The 26,752-nt window shown below is 26.9% G+C and overlaps 1 long non-coding RNA gene across 2 annotated transcripts; it reads left to right on the top strand.

The window, feature by feature from the left end:
* Positions 1–22,946: 22,946 nt before the first annotated feature.
* Positions 22,947–24,337, top strand: LOC112284574 (uncharacterized). Of its 2 annotated transcripts, XR_016504277.1 has the most exons (3): positions 22,947–23,126; positions 23,409–23,495; positions 23,915–24,337. It is a non-coding gene; the product is annotated as an uncharacterized LOC112284574 (long non-coding RNA). The 2 variants fall into 2 exon arrangements; XR_002970456.3 differs by having other exon boundaries at positions 22,947–23,495.
* The last annotated feature ends 2,415 nt before the right edge of the window (positions 24,338–26,752 follow it).

Raw genomic sequence — 26,752 nt, 5'->3', positions numbered from 1 at the left:
TCCTTATCCACTAATATAGAATGTCCTCATTTCACTTCAATGGTATCTTCAAATTATCTTTGGATAATAGGTGAGATTTTGTGCAAGTTCTCTCGTTGCATTATAGATGGAATAACCTTTCTAAAGCACTTTGTATTCAAGTTGTAGATGTCTATTGCCACGTTGAAGGTAGCAATGCTTCAATATGATATCCACTTCATATTCTTATTGATCTTCAACTACGATTGGTGGTAGTTGTCATTGGTGTCAATCTAAAAAGTGCTTTGGCTTGATATGAAATTCCTTCAATTGCAAAATATAGAAGACTAGATAGACCTAAATATGTGGCAGAAGCTCAAGGCGATAAGAAACATCAAAAATCACTACAAAAATGTAGAAAGAACCAAACCATTGAGAATTTGGGTTGATGTAGCAAGTAACAAGTTGGCATTAGAGAGTAGTATTTGATCACTCTCTTGGAAGGTCTTGTCTTGTCAGTGGTTATGTGCATACTGCTTTTGTCAATTCTATGTGATAAAGAGGTGGTGATGTGCTTTTTGTAAGCCATTATATAAACTCCTTTGTTATTGGATTATTGGTGTCGATGGAATGATGGAAAATTATTGGCATAATTGAATACTGACCAATGTTAAGAAAAAATAGTAAATAATTGATACTTGCTTGAATACTATCATTATAAGCAAATTCTAAAGATGTCAAATATTCATCTTAGTCATTATCATGAACTATCACAAATATTCATAGCATATCTTCCAAGGTCGAATTTGCACACTTTATTTATCTATCTACTTGAGGATAGAAGGCTATAAATATGATAAGTTGTGTGCCTCATAGATTAAACAAGGCTTGCTAAAAACTTTCCATAAAGCATTGGTCTCGATCTAAAACGATGACATGAGATAATATATGAGTCATGAAATTAACTCATTAATTATTTTAAAACAAAAAAATCCATGTAGAGTGCCAAATTTATAATTTTTAGATGAAGATATGCTTAGAGGATGTTAAATAAAGGAGAATAGTGTTAGTGGAAAAGAAATGGAGTCTTGATAAGTCTTGGAGGTAATTATTTTAGTTAATTTAGGATTTTTATTTATTATTAAGTAATAAGTATTAGTTATTAAGATAAATATCTATATTGATCTTTTATCTATAAGTATTACTTATAAAAAACTATAAATATTAGTTAATAGTTAGAAGAAGCATGAGAAAGAACCTCATATCTTTTTAATTATTTATATAAAAAGTAAGATTAATAGTGGATTTAAATTGATTTTATTACTATAAAAAATCATCAAGATAAAAAAATTAGCTTCAAATTTATTTTAATATTATAAAAATATTATAGAAATTTTTTAATTTAATTTAGAATTTATTTAGAATTTTATAGAAATTTTTAGAGTAATTTGTAAGTTGGAGGGTAGAATCTAGGAAGAAGATGCGAGAAAGGTAAGTCTCCAATTTCTCTTGTAAATAGGGATGGAAAGAGGTATATAGAAATATTAATTCAATATTCTTAAATCTTAAATCTCTACTTAGATTTTTTAGTTCAAGATCGATTAAGGGAGAAATCACGTATTTTGGAAGTTTGTTGACAAGTGTCAAGTTGGCTAGAGATACAACTTGGTATATTCCTCTTCAATGTGGTATGAATTATTTGTAAAGAATCATTTTTATAACATTTATTGTTAATTTTCATAGTAGATAATTTTTTAAATGCCTTATTATAAAAAAGCAAGAAAAAAAAACAAAAAATAAATAAATAAAAATAAAAATGGCTCCTTGGTGTCTCCATACAAAATTCCTTTTCACAATTAAGATTTCTTAGGATCACTCTTATTCAATAGTAGTTCCATATAACAATTGAAGTTAAGATTTTTCTTCTTTAGAATGATATTTAAGCAAACATTCTTCTATTAATTGTTTCTATTTTATTTCCCTTCTATGTTAGAAGGTACTTAAGTGGATTGTTTGTAGAAGAGCCAAACATTTAAATTATTGGAGAATTGGATAGATTAAAAAGTGTGCTAAGTTGAACAATGTCGTGTTGTGAAATAATTATATGATGAAAATATGATTAAAAATAATTTTTTTAATTAATATTCTATTATATTAGTTCAACAAGAATTCAAAATATTTTAATAAGGCTTTTATGAAAGCTTCTTAGCCTATTTTCTTATCTTAAAAGCAAGTACATGAAAATTAGTATTTTTACCTTCTAGGATATAGAAACTCTTTTATTCCTTAGGAAGGCCATAAATTGATAAAATCAAGGTAGAAGAGATAAATAGTTGATATGGTTGATACTAGGATCAAATTGAGGATAGGATTGGGCTAAAAAATCCTTAGGATAGATTAGATTGATATCCGAAGGTCGACCATTTGTGAGATGGAATCGAAATTAGACCTTTGGTCACTAAAATGACCATCTAGGAAAAATTAGGATTTCATTCATAGATTGTAGGTTAGGATTTGAAATCTAGGTTGAAACTCTTTTCAGAGGCATAATGGTTGTTTTTGGAGGATTTTTGGAGACTTGGCAATTATTGTTAAAATTTAGGGTTTGTATTGGTGATTTGGATTTTATATAATATAATTAGGATTAGAAATTTTGGCTAGTTCATGTAATTGGTGTAATATCTATAGTTCAAAATTTGCTACTATTTGGATTATTAAGTGTGCTAAGTATATACAAAATTTTGTGATAATCTAATAGTGTGGTTTAGAGGTATGTGGTTTTTAGCACAAGAGGATTTTAGAAGTTTGTAGGTTGAGGTTGGATAGGGTTTCTATGATATCTAGAGATCTACTAATTGGATCAAGGTAAAATTTGGCATGGTATTGTAAGACTTAAAGATCAAGTTGCATACCAATTTTGAGTCAAAGTTAATAATTGAAGAAGGAAAAATCACTGCTAGGATTTTTGCTTCATCTTTCAAGTTGGTAGCCGAGTGACATCAATGCAGTTTTTGGAGGTTTTCTTAAAATTTGTAAGTTAGATTGAGCTGAAAATTCTTGAGCATATAGAAGACTTATATTGACAATTGCACGCAAAATTTAACATCAAGTGGACAGTCAAATTAGAAGTTATACCTTATTAAAGCTTAGTGATTAGGATTAGGGCTTATAAAAAAAAATCTAAATTACTTAAATATGAAAGTAACAAGGTAATTGAAGTTTATGTGTTATTGAGGCTATTAAAAAAAATATTTTTTAGCACTTTTGTATCAAAATTTGAATTATATTCTTCTCATATGGGTGAAATCTATTAAGATTTTTTAGATATTTGTGAAACACAACCTCACCTTTTATAGCTAGGTACTCGGTGCATTGTCAAGTAAGTCAACACGTAATGTGACAATGGTATATCTATAATTATATAGATGCATTGTTCTACTAAATCTAAGCAATCCAACGTATCTTCATCTATAGAAAATTTTAAATTTATTGACAAGAAAAAAAACCAAAGCTCAAACTAATAGAGATTCAACCATTGGACTAGCAATCTTTGCCTCAAATATTAGAAGATGTTTTTATTTTAAATTCAATTGAATTAATTCTAAATAAAGGAATATAAGAAAAAAGATTGGATTTTAATTCTTTTAATTTGATTACACAGGTAAATCAAGAGAGAGAAGGATCAATACTTTCTTTTCTTCTAATGGAATGTGAAAGAGAATCTATACCTATTTCTATATCCATCAATTCCTTGGTTCAACCAAAAGGCTTGCCAATAGTAATTCCTAAGGATTTACAAGCAGCTCTTATGCTCCACAACCTCCATATGTTTAAAGAGACTAGAGATGATGATCCATTGGTACATATAGAGAGATTCATGGAACTTCTCATGAAGTGTTTAATAACCAATTGGGATTATTATCTTATATGATTTTCAAATATCCTAAAGAATGGAGCTTATGAATGATATAGAAACCACCTATTTCAAATCTTTAAGAATTGAAATATGCTCATGAGAGCATTTTTAAAAAAGTTTAAATCAAAAGTGGAGCAAAGTAATGCCTTCACATTCTTTTTTTTCTTTGAGATAAGGAAAAGGAGAAGAAAACACCAAATACATTTGGTAATTTGAGCTTGTAGTAATCTAATTTGTAGAAACTCTTCTCACAAATGATATCTTCACTCATTTCTTCATTCAAGGATTTAATAGTAAAGGAACAATTTGAGAAATCTTAAATAGAAGGCCAAATAATTTAGATGAGGCCAAAAAAATGGCTTGGTTGATTGAAGACATCAAGAATTAACAAGAACGAATGTGGAAAAATGAAGACCATAGAATGCCTAATTTTATTCTTATGCATGCCCAAAATATAGAAAATTTTGAAGAGCATTTGTATGGAGCTATGGAAAATCAATTTTGACCTATAAATCCCTATTTAGTACCTTTAGAGTTTAGACTTTCTTCCAACCTTCTTATATTGATATATCCAAAAGATAGGAATAAATGAAAGGATGGCTTTAAGAATGAAGTCCTTAAAATCCAACAAGGATTTCAAAATGAACTTGCTCAAAAAATGAAGGCTATGCAAGAGCAAATGACTTTTTTGATTAAGAGTCAAAATTCAAACCAAGTTCCACCTCCTATAGAATCTGATAGGCACCCTTCTAAGCTTTAATGCACTCAATGTGGCCAATCTAGGCATATAAGCCAATTTTGCTCAAACCAACAAAATTACCATGAGAGTCAAAGTGGGCAACAATCATATGTTCTACCTCATAGGAACTAAAGTATAGTAGGTTTCAATTTCCAATTCCAACTTCAAAAAAATTTCATCTAAGGCTTTAAGATCTTATAATGACAACAATATGAGGTACACCACCTTTGAGGAAAAAGACACGCATGAAGTAGTTGTTGGATAGAAAATAAGATAATATGATGAAATTATTAGAAAAACCATCCTACAGACGTGTGTAGGCAACTTGACAAGTAACTATCTCCAGTACTAATCCTCGACACCTTCACTAAGGAGCCTCATTTCCATGCTTTTTTTTATTATCGACTTAGTGAGTTTTAAGACTATAAATCTACCTTCTTTTGTTGGTGCTTGAATTTTGATATTTTAAATAACTTCCAATCTAATGGCTTAGCTCTGAACAATAGAAATAAAATTTCTTTTACACCAATATTTGTCATCTTTGTAGTATCAATGATCCTTGTAGGACATCAATTTCCATTGATATTGATTGTTATGTTATAATATTAAATAGCAGCATAGGACTTCATGTTATAGGTCATACTCTATAATTTCTAAAATCCATAACATCAATCTTGTCTACAATCCTAATTGCCTCTTCAAATATTTGTGGATTCTTTAGTTCTACCTCTTCCTAAACATTAGGTTTCAAACCTCACAAAAATTGATCTATTATCTCTACCTTCAAAATATTATCAATTTGGAGATATAGGAATTTAAATTGAGAGATATGATCTTACACCAACCTAAATTGTATAAGATTTTCTAGCTAATCTTGTGCTATCTTTTTCACATTGATGGACCAAAATTAATTCGTAAACTTAGTCTCAAAATTCTTCCAATCACAAAATCTACTTTAAGCTCCATAGTTTTGATCTCAATGTCATGACCAAATGGTTGTCGCATCTTTCAAATAGCTACCTATATACATAATTCCTTTAATAGTATTTGTTCTAAATAATTAGAAATATTATCACATATTGAAGAACCATTGATATACATCTTCTTGCCTTGAAGTCCTAAAATATGTACTAGGCTTACTAAATTTTAGCCTAGAAGATGTTGACTTCCTTGTTTTAGAGGCTTCTATTTGCTCTTGTAAAGTAGCTATCTAGCCTAAGAAGTGTTGTATTTGAGCTTCTATCTAGAATTACTCTGCCATATTTCTCATGCTATAATTCCCTGCTGGACTTCACTTTTGTAATATCTTCTCATTTTTTGGTTGAATTTTTAATAGTAGTTCATAGTAGCCTCAATACAGTATTCAATATGATGAAAACAACTAATCTTCAATTACATGATGACTATTGATACACTACCAAAGAATAGTCTAACACTCGCTTTGATACTAATAAAACAAGACCAATCTACATCAAGTGTCTAAGATCCTTCTTATCCATAGCAATATAAAACATCATCACAAAGTAGTACAAAATAGATTAGAATAAAATTGAATACAATTAAACAAAATAGGATACAAAAGATAAAATTGAGCAATCAAAATTAGAACAAAACAAAACAAAACAAAAAGTTATAAATCTAAATTTTATTAAGAGAAAGGGTCCAAAGACATACTTGACAAAATACCCCAAAAGTCCCTTGTTAGTCCTATTTATAATTTGTTCTACCACCCTAGACTTTCTAAGAATGTTCTTAGATGATGGATTTCACTTAGATAACTACCTTAAATTCCATCCAGAAGGTTCTATAGTTAGCCCTATCTAGATAACCACCCTAAGTCATTTCTAAAACGTTCTATAGTAGATCCCACCTAAATAATTGTCCTAAGATCTTTCTAAAATGTTCCACAATGGATCCTATATAGTCCATTAATCTGGCTCCAATTCTAGAAACTTCGATAATTTTTCAAATATAGTTCCAAATATCTATTCATATGTATCAACAATATAATTATCTTATCTATATCTTCTTACAGGAATAGATGATAAGCTCTATCCAGTAGTCTTTTATTCCAAGAAATTTTTTGTAGCAAAAATTAACTATGAAATCTATGACAAAGAGTTTCTTACAATTGTGGATTTATTTCAAGAATGGTGTCATTATTTAGAAAGCACTTCTAATCCAATTATTGTGTATATAAATCACAAGAATCTCAAATACTTCATATTGGCATGTATTTTGAATCATTGTCAAGCTTGTTGTAGTATGTATTTAAGAAGATTTGATTTCAAGAACATCTAAAGATCTAAAAAAAATAACATTTATTAGATGCCTTTTTTAAATATTTTTATCTTGCATTAAAAGAATAAAATACAGCTTTTGATTAACAAAAAATAATTTTCTTGAAGTTGGAGCATTTTCATCTTAGAGCAATAAAATCAACATTGACTATCCATTCAACTTTTGTCAAGCAAATTCAATCAAATATGTCTTCTAATCTTCTTACTCACAATATCAAGAATAATTCTTCTAAATTTCATGATACTTCCAAATTTGAGTTCAAAAATAATCTACTCTACTTCAAAAGACAATTATATATTCTAGAAGTTAAAGCATGATTATGTATTTTTTAAGTTCATCATGATTTTTCAATAGTGGAATATTTTGAATAAAATAAGACTTTATAACTAATATCTAGAGATTTTTTGTAGCTTCAAATATATAAAGCAATTAAAGACTTTGTACAATCATGCAATATTTGTTCAAGATCCAAAATTCATCATCATCATCTTATGGACTTCTTCAACAATTACCTCTTTTGGAATAATCATGGTCTTTTGTTTCTATGGATTTTATCATAGATCTTTCAATCTCACATTTGTATGATTCTATATTCATGATAGTAGATTTTTTTACCAAAATGGTATATTTTATACCATGTATAAAATCTATCATATATTATTGTATTATATGGCATTTGGCTTAAGAATGCACCAGGCACTTGATTATGGAAGATAAAAGAAAAATTACAATAACAAGTCCTAACAACTCTAATAGATTCTAAAAAAATATTACAATTAAAGATTAGCAAATATAATCAAACATCAATCAAATTTAATCAAATTTTCAAAAGAATTATGTAAAAAATATAAAGTATTTTTAAAGATCTTTTAAAAATATTATAAAGAAATAACATAGAATTTAAAAATATACTAAAATAGAAATCTTAATAAAGTATTAAAATAAAAATCTTAATTAAATCCTAGTCAAAATCTAATTAAATTCTAGTTAAAAATTAATCAAATCTTAATCAAATTCTAAATAAATCTTAATCAAATCCTAATCAAATACTAAACAAAATTTAACCAAATCCTAAATAAATCTTAACCAAATCCTAACCAGATCCTAAATAAATCCTAAATAAATCCTAGCCAAATCCTAAATAAATCCTAACCAAATCCTAATCAAATCCTAATGAAATCCTAAACAAATCCTAACCAAATCTTAACCAAATCCTAATCAAATTCTAACCAAATCCTAACCATATCCTAACCAAATCCTAACCAAATCTTAACCAAATCTTAACCAAATCCTAAATAAATCCTAAACAAATCTTAATCAAATCTTAAATAAATCCTAATAATTTCTATAGCAGATTTAAATCACAATAACTAATGAATGAACCACCGATTTTAATTTAAATTTTGTACACCTCTTAAAAATTAAGTTGACAACAAGCAAAAACTTTTTGAAGAAGATCAAATTCACCAAAAAGAAGATCAATCCTAATATTTTCTTGGATGTTACCATGCTTCCTTTTCTAATCTAAATGTTGAACTTCCAACACAAATATCTCTTTATCAAACTATTCAATTGATTTCAAATTTCTTTTATATATAAAAAAATAAGTTTACTACCTATATACATAATTTTCACTCCAATCCAATTAATAGATTGCAAGAAATCTTAGAAACCCTCATTGGACCTAAAACTCTACTTTCTAAGACCTTGACCTATTTAAATCTCAATAACTCTCTATCTAATCCTTTGATCAAGCTTAAATTCATAGAATATATTGAACACATATAAATCCACAAACCCTCAAAATTTCATCTATAGATCTATTGCCAAACTTATGGAATTCTCTAAAATATATCTTCCATATTATTTCACAAATCCAAAGTCATCCAAAATAAACATTGACTTTGTAAAACTCTTACAAAGCCAATAAAAATTTAAATCATCCAACATTAATGCTCATCAAAAATCTATCAAGTTTGCTCTCTAATTCTACTCTTTGATTTGCCAAAAAACCCTAGAATTGTTGTCGAGACTTGGTTTTGTATCTCAGGGTCTGATTTTGATCTTGGTTCATAACTAGCCCTTGCCAAGTATCAATATCTAATTTTTCTACGTAATTTTTATTAGAATTTATTTTTAACTTCTTCTTAAATATGCTTATATTATTTATTTTTCCAATCCACTTTGTTTTGCTTTATTTATGGCTCTACAAACTAAGTAGAAGTCACTTTTTTAAAAATGTAGTATTACTATTAAAAGTTTTATTACTTTCTTATCTTTTATCCATATTTTTTTACTTTATCTTTTAGCTTTGCTCTTCTATAATAAGATTCATATTATCATCTTTCACTATATAATTATGTTACAATACGATAACATGAAGAAATAGCTAAGCTTTTTTATGACAATATCTATTGCTATCATAGATATTATATTAGATAAGAAGACTCAATTTATATCAAGATTTTAGAAAATCCTTTTTAAAATTTTAATGGTAGATATGCAGCTCTCTTCAACTTTTCATCCTCAAATTGATAAACAAATAAAATGAGTGAATCAAGTTTTGGAGCAGTATTTGAGATATACCAACAATTATCATCAAGATGATTGAACAATACTTTTATCATTGGTAGAGTTTGTGTATAATAATTTAGTACATTCTTCTATTTAATAATAAAAAATAAAAATAAAAAATATCAATTATGATTATTATCTATGGCTTGATACTTTTGACTTTTTAAAAGTTGATAATCCTACAACAGAAGATTTGGAAAATTATTTATTAAAGCTACATACAACAATGAAGACGCGATTAAAGGGAGCTTAAGTATGACAATAGATTAATATAGATGTTAATTATAAAAAATAATCACAATTCAATATAAGTGACAAGGTATGATTATTTTGTTGTAATATTAAGACTTCGTCTTTGTGATAAATTGGACTATTATAGGCTTGGATCTTTTCTTATTTGTAAACAAGTCAATCATGTTGCTTATTAATTATATCTACCAGAGTCTATAAAGATCCAACTTATATTTCATATGTCTCTTCTTGAGCCATATATGATAGTGAATATCTTGAGAAGAAGACAAATACCACCTCTTCTTATAGAAGTGGATAATAATAAAGAATTTGAAGTAGAAAAAATCTTCAATTCAAGGTGGCACCAAAATAGGTTGAAATATCTTGTTCATTGGCATAGATATAATATTAGTGAATGCACATGGGAGCTAGCAAAGAATCTTGCAAATACAACAAAGAAAATTGAGGCTTTTCATCAACGACATCTATCAAAACCAAGATGAAGAATAACAAATCTTTGCTATAAATAAAATAAGATCTACGGAAGATACCATTCTATCTTCTACTCTTATTTTATACTTTTATATATTTGTGACTCTAAAAAGATGAAGAATCAACAACCAACAAATTCAACTCAAGAACTATCACTTGCTAATTTATTGGATAAAATATTGTAATTTTCATAATCTTTAAGATGGCATAATTAAGGTGAAGATCTTCAAAAATAATATATCCTTCCTTGAACATTCTTATCAATGCCTTTCCAGTCCTTAATCTTATTTCAAGACTTTCTTATTTTCTTGTTTTTGGCAATAGCCATTCTAGTTTAATACTATACTATCTTTGAGTGACTTTCTAGTTCTTTTGAATGATACAAGAGTGTATTGAGGATTTCTTTCTTCAAGCTTCATATCCTTGACATCTACTCCTATTAATATTATCAAAGATAAGAATTCAAAGAATATAAGTAAACAAAATAATATGTATTTCAAAAAAAATGATAAAAGAAAAATAAAACATGTATCTATTCATAAAGAAATTAAAATAGTTATTTCCAAAACCAAGAAGATTAGAGACTATTGAAACTAGTTTAGATGCAAGAAAGAAATTGACAAGAATAAGTGAAAAAATATTTTGGCTTCTATATATACTATTTAATTAAAGAGTTATATAAAAAAAATCCTATTGGCTATATAATACATATTTAATTTCTAAGACATTTTTTTAACTTGTAGAGCATGTTTTCTATATGTGTGTCACATGGCCAACTTGTAATATAAGTGGCAAAGATGTGCAATATGTACTAACTTGTTGGCTAAATTGTCAACCTACTAATTATCTACAAATACTTCTACAGTAAAACTTATATTTATAAAGATTTCAAGAAGTTTTCCAATAAGGTACTATCAAATTTATATACTTTTATTTATTTCTACCTATTTCTATTTATTTCAAGTAAATATACTAATAAATTTAAATATCAATAGCAATACTTTTACTTATAGGATCAAGTTCTATAAAGATCAATATAATTATATTATTATGTAAATAAATATTATTATACTTAATATATTAAATGCAATGAATCAATCTTAAAGTATGAAATCTAAATCGAATATAAATACACAATCAATACATTGTCAAGAAAAGATGATAAATTTATACATAATCAAATCAAGCTTTTTTTTTACACCACAAAGAGAGAATCCAAGAGTACAAGTGTGAGTTAAAAAAATCCTAAAGCTTTACTAAATGGCTAAATTATTATAGCCAAACAAATCCTTACAATACAAGTTTTTTCTTTCAAAATCACTTATAAGACTTTACTTGACAAGATAAAAAAATTAAAGAGGTTTTTCCACCAAAGTCTTTAAATCTTAATTTTTATTAATAAAATCAATTAAAAAAATATGAATAGATGAATAAACTACTAAATCAAACTAAATTACATACATTTGATGGGGTTTGACAATTGATGCCACCTCATGTGATAACATATTAATGAAGTATAAAACGTGGTGGATTGTATTTGCCATGTAATTTGATTTTTTTATTCTTCAAAAGAAGTTTAAAAGGTATTTTTAACCAGCAATAATATTCCATATGAAGGTGAGAATACTACTTTAATATTTAGTTATTATTAATACTTTTATAACTTCTTTCAAATAATACATTTGAAAAACCATTTAAAATGGTATATATTCCTAAGAATATTACAAAACTTTGAAATTTTCTTCCAAAGTTGTGATATCAAAAATATTATATCTTATTTTCTATTTTAGAAAAAAAAAATATTAATTTAAAGAATCTTCATCTTAATTATGTTATTGTGAAGATTACAACAATTTGAGTAGTTTCTTTGATAGCTCCACAAATAATAATTCTTTAGCTATGAAGGTTGTTAGTTTTTCATCTTAATGAAGCAAAAATTATCCAACAAAATAATGAAAAAAAGTAGAAAAAAGAAAAGAGTATATTCTAGATTGAACTTCTCTTCTTTTATATCATAAGATCTTTAGACTTTTAATCTTGGTTTAATGAATATCATCGATAAAAAAATAGTTACTTCTTTTACTATATTTTTAAGATTTGTAGATGAGATTATGTTATGTAAAAATCAATTTGTAAATGTAATAAGAAAATATCTATAAAAAAAAAAAATGATCTTATTTTGAATTTAGATTTATAATCCAATATAATGCATAAGGTGTTTGAAAACACCTTTTTGGCAATTTTGAATAATTTAAGTAAACTTTTAATTGTCTTAAATACAACTTATTGACTTAAAAAAATCCTAGATATATCTTATCATACTCTAATCTACTCTAAATAAACCTTTAATAATCATTAATAACTTTCATCAAATATAAATAAACTATAATTAATCTTTAAAAAATTATAAAATTCCTCATTAATTTTGAAGAATTCTTAAAGAAATTTTAAATAATTTATAAAAAATATAATTTTTTAATTTTAAAAATAAAAAATAAAAAATAAATCCTAAATAAATCCTAAATAAATTTCAATTAAATCAAAACCAAATTCTATAGCAGATTTGAAATCTCAATTGTTATTAAATTATTTTTTATCTCAATTAAAAATTCGAAAAATTATCAATCTCCTAGTTTGCAGTAAGCACACAAAATTTAAATAGAGTTGTAATTATAAATTAGAAGAAAAAGTACTAATCTACTTAAGTATTAATTGTATTCTTATTCCAATCATCATATAAATCTTTTAATGTTAATCTTTCAATGTCAATAGGTCTTAAATTTATTTTTTATTTTCTTTTAAGATTTGTAATAATATTTGAAATAAATTCAATCAATACAACACAAAAAAGTATCTCAATCCAACCAGCAAATTGTTCAAAATCATTTAAACCTACACTTATCTTTAAAATCAAATGTTTATAATTATAATCTATTTAAATTTAAAATTTATTATCTAATTAAATTTAAATTTAAAAACTTATTAAAAAACCATATTTATAAATCTACAAACTTTAACCTATTAATTTGTAACAAAAAGCACAACTTTTTAAAAATATTAGCCATTTTTTTTCCTACAAAAAAACACAGTCATCTAAAACAAACTTGATTTTTTGGAGCTCTCATAAAGTTATTACTTATTCAAATCACTTAAAAATAACTCTTAATAAAGCCTTATCAAATTTTTATTAAGCCTCATTTTTTGATCAATAAGAAAAAAAAGTTTGATTAATAAAAAAAAAATCACGCTTACTGTGGGTAGGCAAATTTGTGCCTTAAGTTTTTGTTTCAATATTGATTCACAATTTTTCTTCTTTTGTTATAAATCTAAGTTTTTTTCATTTAAATTTTGCTAAAAACTAATCTTTACCTTCACCTTAAGATATTTGTAATATTATTTTTACTAATTTCTTTTATTTTATCTTATTTATGATCTTATTACATAAATAATAGTCGTTTTAATAAAAAAAATATATTATTAATACTAGATTTTTTACTACCTAAATATCTTTTGCTTATATTTTTTATATTAATTTTCTACTATACTTTCAATTAAGCTCTTACATAATATAATCAATTTTTTTTCTTTCATCCAATAGCCATATTATAATAAGAGAATGGTTCATATTTGCATTCACTAATATTATGTTTGTGCCAATGTATTAGATATTCTAATCTATTTCATTATTACCAATAGTCCAACATCTCTTTTATTTCAATTCCTTGAGTGTTGTCAACTTCTATTAATGCATGTAGATATTGTCTACTTTCTAGTATATCTAATATCTTATATGGCTTACAAAGAGATACAATAAAAACATGATTAATCTTCATTAAATTTTATAGATATAATTGATATGCAAATATGCTGATCTATTCATTAATGGAAAATTATCTAAGTTTAAAATAATCTAATTTTCTATAAAAAAAAATTAATTTTGAAATTACAATAAAGTAATTATATGTTGTTACTAATTTAGAATTTAGGTTATTCATTTTGAAGCATTTGCATTGATATTTTTTCTTCTTTGAGCTTCTTTTAGTTCTTCCTATATTGTTGGATTTAGCTAAAATAAATAATTTGCCAAATATTCTACTAATTGATTATCAATTCTTAAAATTTTAAAATTATTGAATCATGGATGATGACCATAATTAGCATAAAATAATTTTTATTATGTAAAAGAATTTAATGTATTATTTTTAACAAAATTTGCTAATAATAAAAGTATTGTGAAATTATTTGATGGTAGTTCATGGTATATTATAAATATTACTCTAATACTTCATAAAGCAAGGAGAAGGTTTTGAAGAAAGAATATGACATTTAAAAGATGTTGTACAAGAATCAACTAAATAATTCTTATTGTAGCAATTTTTAACTTATTTTTTTTACACATTGTCTTTTCTAAGAACCATGTTTTTCATTCTATAGTTGTGTCACTATTTAAAATAATATTTAGCAATATATTTAAGTTTTTGACAATATAAGCACAATCAATCTTAATGTTGTTGAATTTTTTTTGTTTTGCAAGAACTTAGAAGTATGTTACATTGAATTACATATCCTCTACTTTAAATTAATTATATTGAAAAGGTATTGGTCTAGAAAAAAAATTATAAAGACATTGTGGTATATTCATGTAATTCTTAGATTACAACTTTTAAAATTGATTTTTGTACTTTACAAAAATTCAATTGCTTGATTTAATGTTTGAAAATTAATTAGGTTTAACATAAATTTCTTTATTTTATGTTGCAATTTATAAAAGAATTAGTTAATAAATACAATATCATCCTACTTAATACCAAATATTAATTAATATTGTGAAGGATATAGTGATATTCAAGAATTTTTTGAGCAAAATATCCAAATTATTTTAGTTGCAATACAAAAGGTATCATGCCTTTTATATATGAGTTTAGATTTTACTAAGAAAGTTTCTAAGCTATTTAATATTAAGTTATGTTGTATAAAAAAAGATAAAAATATGATAAGAAAAAATTTAAAAGTATTGTTTTAATAAACTTAACTTGTAAACTTAGAATTTTGTAGCTTTAAAATTATATCTTAATGATAAATTATACTTATTAAATAAATCATTTAAACTTTAATCTTATATCATTAATTTTTTTAGAATAGATAATTATTACATATTTGACAATGGTAGAACTTTTCTTAAAATACTTTGCTATAAGAGAAGTTAATGGTATAAGTATAGATATTTAAGTAATTCTAACCATCTTCACATCTTTATTTTCAAGTATCTTGATGTTGCTTGTGATGATGATGTAAATTGATATAATAATTCTTTAATTTTTTCTTATATTTATTTTATTACATCCTTTATTTCTACAATATTTATTATAATTATACTAAAGAAAAAAATTAATGAAAAAATAAAAATATTCTTATACTACTTATAATAAAAAAAATATAGAAAGATTAACAATAAAAAAAATCTAAAATAAATATCAATTTAAAAATAAATAATCTATAATAATTAATATTCTTACATCTTATTAAGAAAAATAAATAATATACTTTTAATTTTTAAAAATAAAAATCAAATATAAAATATACTTTTATTATTCTATTAAAGATTAAAAAATCAAATAATATAAATATAAAAATATATATATATTAAAGAGATATAATATTTATTTATTAATTTATTCAAAAAAATTTAAAATAGCTATTTCCAAAGACAAGAAGACTAGAGACTCTTAAAACTAGATTAGAAGCAAGAAAGATATTGATAAGAATAAGTGAGATGTCATTTTTACCTCTATATATTGTATCTAATTAAAGAAATATGTGGCAAAATTCTATAGGCTATATTACACATGTCTTATTTGTAAAACATTTGTTTAACTTTTTGAAAAACTTTTCAACATGTGAGCCAATATGTTTAACATGTGGCTAATATTTTGGCCAACTTTTTAATATATCAATCATCTAAAAATACTTATAAAGTATTATCTGCATCTACAAAGCTTCCTAGAAGTTTTTTAATAAAATATTATTAAATTTATATACTTTTACATAATTCTATCTATTTTTAATTATTCTAAGAATAAAGATGTATTGGATAAATAAAAAAACATACTAAACACACTAAACACACTAAAAAATAAGGATGTATTGGATAAATAAAAAAATAAAAAATAACATATTTGCTAAAATTTTAGATATATAGGATTATAAATGTTTTATATCTATAATTAATACAAAAAAATATTATAATAAGAATCAATTTTTTAGTTTAAATTTATTAAGTTTTACATGTCAAAATTACTCATGTTATTTAGAAATCTTTATAAGATATCTTTACTATTAGATATTAAGTTATAATCATGAATCATTCAAAATTATGACATTTTTATATACAAAATAAAGATCTAATTAATAATATTTATTAATTTGAAATCACTAGAATTATAATTTAAAGTAAATTTTTATATTAAAAAAATAAAACTTCTTAAAATTAAAAATATTTTTAGTTTATTAAATTTATTTTTACTTTTGGATTTATTTTAAATTAAATGATATTATTAATCATTAATTTAAATTAGGCCAAAAATTAAATTTAAAATAATTTGTGATATTTGTACTATATGCAAGTAGAAAATGATAATTTGTGTAATTAAAGTATCTCCCCTCTTTATTCATTCATATTTACAAATATACTTATAAGTTGGAATTGTCATAAATTTTACAGAAAACATACAATACACTTTTTTTTAATTTAATATGTTTTTTGCTAGTCGTTGTCATGTAGTAACACAATTATATGGTGAAAAATAAAAACATGAATGTTGTTATAGAAGAGCTTAGTAGGAAGAAGTGGTAGAAAATAAGGATAAATAATAGGAAGGTAATAAAAAGTTTAGTCTTAATGCTATCTTTTAAAAAAGGAGATTCTATTTGCTTTGTAGGGGCATAAATGCCTCAAATCAAGGTTAATGAGATAAGTAATTAATATAGACATCTTAAGAAGAAAGTTACCAATAGGTTCAAGTAAAAATTACCTCATATTATCAAATATTGATATCTAGAGAGGACCAGTTGTCAACCTAGATGAAAATCAAACCCAGAGGCACTAAGCTATATACCTATGGCGACTCCAAGGTTGTTTAGTAGATCAAAGAGTGTAATTTGAGAGCACACTTGAAAATAAATTTTTAAGCATTGGTTTTATGTCAATCAGGTTAATATTCAGTTTTCAAAAGATTTTCAAAGTTAGTGATTCTCTTGGTTGGATTAGATTTTTAAAAATAAAATTACATTTACAAAATTGAGGGTCTCTTGACTTCTATGGTGTATGTATGGATGAGTTTTGGACAATATGTTAGTGTGTGTGCAAATTTTGAAGTTAATCAAATAGTTAGATCAAAGTATGTAAAGGTTTTTGTGGATTGAAGTCTCAAATATTGGAATTCGAGGGTTAGTGAGTATTTTTAAGATCTTTAGTAATTTGTAGATTGGATTGAAGTAAATTATTGTACATTGGCATCAAATTTACCTTGTTGACCAATTCTACTAGAAGATACATTAGTATTTATGTCTCATTTTGTAGAATCATATGATTTATTATTTTTAAATACTCTTATAAGACATTGCAAAGATCTACCTTTTCTATGAAAGATATATACAAAACCATCTTAGTAATATTAAAACATTGTATGTTTATTGGATTTATTCAAGATATTAGATTATTTATTATTTCATGTCTTTATTCAATTTATTCATTGGCATCCATCAAATGAATTACACTAATGGAGTTTTTTGTATGTATTGATATTGATTTGGTAGTAATATTAAAGACTCGGCTCAAGATCAAACAATACATTCATGTATATTCTAAAATAATATCCAATTGAGCAATTCAACATCATCTTTAAAGATTATTAGCTTTGTATCTTAAGCAATTATATCTTTTTTTTATTTATGATTATTTCAATCAACTCTTTTAAGATGTCACCCTTATTGATGATCAAGATTTGAGGTGCTAAAATTCTATTGTTTTATTGATTGCCGGTATCATATTGCTTGGTTTTCTATTTGGAAATACACTGGGTACCTAGTTGTAGAGAGTTTAGTTTTAACTTATTGGCCAAGCTTCAATAAGTTATTTAACCTTAAAATTAGAAGACAAATAAATACTACAATATCAAAAAGATATTGTACTAATAAACATTTTTATATTTAAGAAGGTTTGTACATAAGACTTTCTAAAATATCTAAAAAAATTCTAACATTCTTGGCTATACCAAATCATAATTAATCATTTGCTGGTAGATTAGGTTTTCAATAACTTCAAAGGAAATCCACAATCTCCTCTCAAAAACTCATCTTTATATAAGAATTCAACCATAGCTCCATATATCCATATTCAACATATATATAAAGTCTTGGCTCCCAAAATACTCCTTTACTTTGTATAAAATGCTCAAGTTATAATAAAATCGCTTCAAAATATAATATTTCCTCAAAGGATTTCTTCTTCTCAAACTTTAGAAATTCATATTCCTTGATCCAACCGTTCAAATTTTTCTAAATTCATAGGTATTATAGAATTTATCCTTAAGCTTTACTTTACAAAAATTTAACTATAAATTTGCTACCGATCGTCTGGCATCTTAAATACCCTAGCAGGTGTTCTAAAACCCTAATTCACAAGCACCTAAGTACCATTTTCTTTATATCTCACAAACCCAAAATTCAAATGTTACAAAACTTATTTATAAAGTTTAGCAACATAAAGATACACATCCTTGGAAATTCTTAGCCAAAATCTTGTCAAATTACATAAGATATAGTTCAAAACACAACTACTAGCAATTCAGGTCACTTACAACCCTTAGATTTGTAAGCACTGACTTCAACCTCCAATATCTCCTTCATTAAAACTTAAAATCCATCAAAAAGTATGCCAAAAGTATAGCCGAGAGAGTGCTCTTTTCAATCCTAGTCGCCGATCCTCTGTTGCTTTCTGTACACATGTGTTATATCCAAAATATTGATAGTAAGTACAAAATCAACACCCTAACTTTGAGCATCCATATCTCTTTCATATAAACTCCAAATGACTCAAAATGTGCACCAAAACCATAGCCAAAAACCTAAAATTGCTGATCCTAGCCTCCAAAGCTCAAATTTCTCCAAAAAACTAACCCTAATCTCTAATATGGCCTCGGGCAGCCTCCTCAAAGTCCATTGGTCATGATTTTTGACCAATAGAAATGGAGGTTTTCATCATCCATCTCCATTCATCTATATGGATGCCTTAAACTCTCTTTTTGCTACCAAAATCCCTCTCCAATTCTTTTCTTTACAAGTTTTACATAACATATGTCTTAAACACCAAATTAAAGAACCAAAATAAGACTTCAAGGGACACCAATGTCTAATAAAGGTGCCTCTAAATATTTAAAGTTACTACCAACAAAATCAATCTCAAAAGCCACTATCAAAAGAAAATAAATTCATACAAATTTTAATAGTAATCTTTTTAAAAAAACCTCCTTTTAAAGTAGTAATTTAACCACACTCTACAATCAACCAAAATCCAGTAATATGGCTCTCACCATGTTATCAAGTAAATTGTATATTAAATACATAATCACATTATTTTCACATGGTAGCCGAACCACAATACAACACTGAATGACCTTCTCAAGGTCATTCATGTATTGGAATAGGTTAGAATTTTGATGATCTTTAATTTAGTTTATTTATAGATTTAATATGCCTTATACAATAGTAGTTTAAATATTAATCTACATCACTTAGGTATATTTTCAAGAATATGTGTCCATTAGGTGATACTCAAACAAGGTTTTGGAATTAGATCAATATGTTTATCAAATCTTTGGTCTTTCAACCTCTATAGATGTTGGGACTTGGACTCTTATGCCTATTAATTCTATTAGATTTGGACCAATATGGCTTTTCTTATATACTTATAATAATACTTTTTACAATCAAATGACTTCTTGAAAGTAAGGTTGATAATATTTTAAATGATCATTGGATTCTTTTATAATTAAGCTTAATGAGCCTCATCTTACCTTAATCAATAAAAATGAGGTATATTATAATATATATTTTATATTTATAATATATCTAAGCTTATTTTTATTTTAGACATATAGCCTTGATGTGGTATTATAGACATATATATTTTCTAAGATTCAATTAATTAGATAGAAATAAATAGAAGTAAGTATATCTTGTGGAGAAGCTTTTTAAAAGCTTTATAAATACAAATTTAACTTTATACATATTTATATGTAATTAGTAGGTTAAAAAATTAGCCAATAATTTGGCCATATATTCCATATAATAATAACATATGATAAAAGGTTATTTGTGTAGTGCATATATAAAAAAAAAAAACTTGCCTTGCAAGTTAGGCATGTATTAATAATCTTTTAGAATATTGCTTCATAACTTTTAATTATATAGTATATGTGAAGACAAGAATGAGATCTTCCTAATTCTTATCAATTTCTTTTTTATTCATATTCTTATTTCAAAAATCTTTGGTATTTTTGTCTTTGACAATAATTATTCTAATTTTAATATTTTACTATCTATATGTAATTGCCTATTCTCTTCTAGATATTAAAAGCTTATATTGATATTTTTTATTTATAATTTATATCTTTAATAGTTTGATAAGTGCACTAATTCATTATTTTTATTTTATTTTGAAATAAATATATGATTCTACTTTTTGTTGAATTTTAAAGATTATAGACTATTTTTTTTAAACTAATATTTTTATTTTTTAATATTGATTCTTTTCTTAAAAAGACTAAATTTTTTTTTTTGAAAAAAAATTCATTTAATATTAAAAAGTATATATTATCTTTCTTTAATTTGAATTAATAATTTATTAAAGTCATTTGTATTAAGAATGGAAGAAAAAATTATGGATGTTATATTTGGCAGAAGTAAAATTAGATTTGTAACTATTATAGTTCTTTGTAAGCTTGTTAATATTCTTAGAATAAAAATCTCATGTATTACCAATATCAACCATAGAGGTATTATTCCTACATATATGGAAGAAGTCAACAATGAGGTCTAATATCTATGCCAAGAAGTTATGTAGTTGAAAGAAGTAAGTGGATCAATCTCACAATTGAATCCAAAACTCTTGCTACCACAAGTATAAACAAAGCAAGAAATAGTATGCCTGAAAAGTTTGATGGAACAAGATCAAAATTTTAAAGATTTTTACAACAAATCAAGTTCTATCTAAGGTTACATCCTTTCCAATATTATGATGGATTTACTCAAGTTGGATTTATATACACATTCTTATTTCAAATTATTATATCTTGGTTTGTACCTTCGATGGAAAAAAATTCACAACTTCTGTGTGACCTAAATTCATTCTTGGAAGTATTTAAAGCCACATTTAGAGAAAATAATTGAAAAAAGATAGTAGAAACAAAATTCTTATCTTTACAATAAGGATCACAACTAGCTACTATATATGTTGTTGAATTCTAAAACCTTATTTGCAATAAAAAAATTGGAATAATAAAGTCCTTATTAATCAATTTTCATATGCATTAAATAATAATAATAATAATAATAATAATAACCTATTTAACTTACTTATTATGCTAATATTATTTTTTATTTATTTTAAAAATATTTTCTAAAATTTTATTATTTATAATATTTTTATTCTATACTTATATATTTTTTAGAATTATTTTACATTCTTTGAAATTAATAACTACATAGATATTTTCTAGCAAACTATAATTACATGGCCTTCTATTTTACTTCAAAAATTGCATAGACAACAAAAAAACAAAAGATATAAATTTTCTTTAAAATTAAATATAAATAACAATAAAAGATCTAAGTTGTGATAAAAAAATTGCATGTTTAAAAATAATTTGTAGTTAAAAAGCTCTAAATCTTAAAGCAATTTTATTAAACAAAGGTCCAAATTATCTATTCCATTTCTTTGGATGTGGAGTCATAAAATAGAAAGATCCACAAATTACCAAAAATATTATATCTAACTATTTTGATCTATTCTTTAAGATAAAATAGAATTCCAAAGAATTTAATTGATCTATCTAATATATTATAGAAAAGTAAAATATTAAAAATGATAGAAATTTTTGTAGGATTATATCTTATTATGTAAAATATAAATTTCCATATACTTTGGAATCTACTATTTTTAAATATTTTTAAAGTAGTAATTACTTTAGAACAAAATTAATACAAAAGATATTTATAAATACATAAAATAATATAAATATATATTATAAGAACCTTAAGATCAAGAACAAGTATATACATTATATCTTTAAAATCACAAAGACCATCATTTATAACTTTTAGAAATATTATATAAATCATAGAATTTTAAATTAGAAAACCAATTTCTTTTACCAACTATGCTCTTATTAGCTAAGATAACAACCATGGCCTACTCTCTCCATATAAAAAATGTGATTTTTAACAAAGACATTAATTAAATATTCATTACAAAATTTATGACATCAATGAAATATGGATTAGTGATAACATCTAAACATTGTTACTACTATCCACCCCCAGAATTTGTATCACTCACCCCTTCTTGGAGTCTTGGAGCCTTGACTTGAGTTTGTACAAGTAGATTGACACTCTTGTACTTCAGAAAAGAGAAGAAGAAACGCTTATTTTTAGGATTTCATCCGACCTATTGGCATGAACGTCCATATCCCGCAACTCTCCCTCTCGCAATTCAGTCTTTGAATTTGAATACGGTTGTTTTTAGGAGGTTGTCTCTGCCGCGGTCTGCTTCTTCTTCTTCAATTTTTGCAACAAGAGAACCATTCAATTACTCAGTGATCTCACTTGATCCGAGAATGAGTTTCAGAGCTTGACCATGTGGGTGCTCTTTCTTCTGCATCGTGTGGGGGATCTAATGAGCGCATTGCTTGAGGACATGGTTCGAAGTTACTTCTGCTTTGGGATTGCAGTGTCGTGAACATACTGTAGGATTCTTGGATCATTGAGGGGCGCTCATAATGTCGACTGGTAGCATTTAAAACCGGGTGGGAATCGAATTGGCTCACGGAATTTCACACCCAATCCAATCTTTGCATTACAGACATGACTAATTTTCTCGCAATTCATTGAGAGTTTCCTATGGGTATGATACATTTGCAGTGGAAAAAAATTTAGGCAGCGTTGAATTTGGAGTAGAGGGATAAGCGACAACCAACTATGGATGCGGCCGTTTTCAGCTTAAATTCGGTGAGATTTCGTTAGTTTTTATTTTATTTTCACCGCATTTTCCTAATTTCAAAGATGCGACGCTGCTAGACTCGAGTAGACTTCATGTTATTACAAAGGATTATCGTGCATGTTTTTTTGCACCATAATGCCGTGGTGTGCTAACCGATGATGCTAAACCATATTTTAATGAATTCGTAATGATCACATGCAGCACAAGCATTTGGTAATTGTTGTTCTAAACTATCGTTTAAGAGGCTCAGCTGAGAGTTATTGCTTGAGTAGTGGCTTAGCGTTCAGAGAAGAAGGCGAGTCCTTTTTATTTTAATTGCAAAATGTTTCACTTCGATGTCTTAAAGTTGGTTCTTATCTCTCTTCTTTTTCTTTTCTGTGGAGAATGCTAATCAGTAAGAACTGATTTTGAGCTCAACCTTGCACAGAAAGCAGCGCAGGTGAGGCACACGAACTCGGTGACCAGAGGATGAATTTAAGATTGAAGTGTGGTAGACTATTGAATGGTCAAGACGGGTGAGGAGGATGAGGATGAAGGTGGCACAATGGAATTTTCCACTGAATGTGATATGCTCATGGAGAGCAGCAAGAGAACGTTATGTCTGCACTTATTCAAGGTATGGGGGAGAAGTGAGGTATTTGGACTCTGGGGTTAGAGGCTTATATGCTCTAGATACGGACTGCTAATTGATTCCTAGGGTCGTTCGTGAAATGGCAAAGAAAAGAAGAGAATCTCTTCGCAATCACTGCAGGTTTGACATCTTTCTGTATTAAATGCGGTAATGGTCGAATCTTTAGAACCATTACCGCATGTAAGTTTGTATACAGTGCGTAAAAGATGATTCAAGGATGTTTTGGTATATGGATAGCTATGGTGTACACTGGTGCACATCTTAGTGGAAGAGATCCCAATTGACACTTCTCATGCATCTATGTCCAAGACTGAGTATCAAGTCAGTAAGGTCCTCCGACATTCTATCCACGAGTTGGATGGTCTTCTCTGAAAAACTGACGTTAAGTAATTGTCGTTATCAAACCTAATGTTCTCTTTCAGAGGCATGCTCAATATTTCATTTACTTATAAACTTGCACTAGTACTATCTCTACCCGACCAATGTCAGTTATATTATGTACTTAGACACGAGTTGGTCTGCGATTTGTACAGTTGTTTTCTTACGCTATTTTTAATATGAAAACGTGACTTGGATGACTATCACGTGGAGTTTAGAACAGAGAGGTGTCGGGACAGCAGCCAAGGTACCACGATCACCAAGTTGGCGAAACCACGTTCAAGATTATCCCGAAAGTTGAATTTCTCATGAATCTTCCTCATAAACTTGAAGGCTACAACACATTCGCTTTAGCAGGTACAACGGTCTCCAGTTACCGTGGGCTCGAGGAGAAATATTTGTAATTCAAGCCTAATTGCTATCATCATCTGATTGTTGAAGCTCTGATACCAACATTCTGGTCTTCACAGAACTCTTTGCATTCTCACACTAGGTCTGGAGTCATCAAATGTCTTGACAATGTATCTTCAAACCAAGGTGGACATTTTGCAGCAAACTGGCTTATGCAATTTATCTACCTTAATAGGATTTCCATGGCCCAGTTATTCTTCAGACTAACTGGCTTATCCTATATCAGCAGCTCCTTCGTCAGTCTCTGATCTTACCGAGCTGCTGATAGGATCTGGATGTGTGCTTTCCAAATCAAGCCAAGTTCAGTAGAGTGCAACATGATGCCGTCATTGCCATGGAGAGCCTTTGCTGGGAATCATCTACACCAAAACTTATCAATCGCAGAACTTGTTTTTCTTTTTCTTTTTTTTTTCCATATTTTTTTCTTTGTATTTTTCAATGATGCTTTCAATTCATTGAATTCCATATCCTATCTGCTGATGTGGGAGGTTCCAGGAAATGTTGTTACTAGACAGGTTTCATTCATGAACAACGAAGCTTTTGAAACTGTTGAAGCAAGAATCGTCTCTGCAAGAGAGTATGATAGCTATTAACGAAATGCAGTGCGAATACATCGACCCTTGATCCAGGTGGCAGAGGTAAGTGGACACTCACCGACTCTAATCACATGTAGAAAAGTTTCCCACTTAATTTCTAAAATTAGGTTGCGGACGTAATATTCATGCATGTCTATCCTACATGCAATCTTTCTGAATCGTATTTTTTCGACAACCACATTCTAGAATATTAGGCAAACAAACCACCATATGCTCCAACTTCAGCTCAAAACTCAATGTGACACGTGCTACGTATTGAGAAATACCAGGGTCCTCAGGCTGTGATATTATAGAGGTTTGATTGAGCAAACCACAGCTTTAAAATAGTATTTATTTATTTATTTCTGTGATTGCAATTTTCAGAGCAAAGATTATGATGATTGTAATAACCGTAATAATGGCAGTAGGAGCATATGAAAGAAAGAAATAGAGAGTGCTGTAACTACTTTTCATGATTTCTAGCTATCATCTGTATCATACTAACCCATTCCCTGGTTGAGAGGCATACACATATCAAGATAGATATATATTAGAAAGTTGAGGAAACACTAAAATTATATGCCAATTCTGTGTATGACTTGGTATGAACTCAGTTTTTAATAATTTTAGCACACTATGCTCTTTATTTAGAGCTAGAGACAAGTTAATTTGAACACTTCTTCTCCAGGCTCCCAAAAAGGTTAAAAAATCAAAAGTTAGAAATGTTTTATTTTGGCTCGTGCTTGGATAAGATCCTTATTGGACATGATGTTTCCTTTTTGTCCAATTGGATGATGGGATAGAGCAAAAGCAACCCTGCGAATTTGCTTCTGATGGGCCAAGAATCTTTGCTTTTCAGCATCCAAAAAGGCTTTTTCGCACCCAGACTGTTGTTATGTAATGTGGGCTGCATTGAGACTAAGCCTACGTGGCTGTGGGGGCCTTTCTCATGAGGAGATTGGCAAAAAGGTAGGGCTCCTTTACACACACATAATGTCTTCCCTTCATCTAAGCTTTCCATGAGACCCGAGTGAATGATATACATCCCAAAACCACATCCGTCTATGCACATTCTACATTGTACACAAGACATTTTTCCGTACAAAACTGTGATTGAGGCCCAAGCACAATTTCCATGTCTATCCATCTGGTAGTATCCTCCAAAGTGATGCACAAAGCACTTTGTCCTTCATTAGAAGAAACTCCTAAAAACAAAACCCACAAAAAAGACAACCTACATATATTTGCATGAATGAAAGAAAGAAAGAAA

The sequence above is a fragment of the Physcomitrium patens genome, chromosome 7, assembly GCF_059467195.1.
Source record: "Physcomitrium patens ecotype Gransden chromosome 7, ASM5946719v1, whole genome shotgun sequence".
NCBI lineage: Eukaryota > Viridiplantae > Streptophyta > Bryopsida > Funariales > Funariaceae > Physcomitrium > Physcomitrium patens.
Note: the sequence above shows the minus strand (reverse complement) of the source record. Positions and strands in the feature narration are given on the sequence as shown.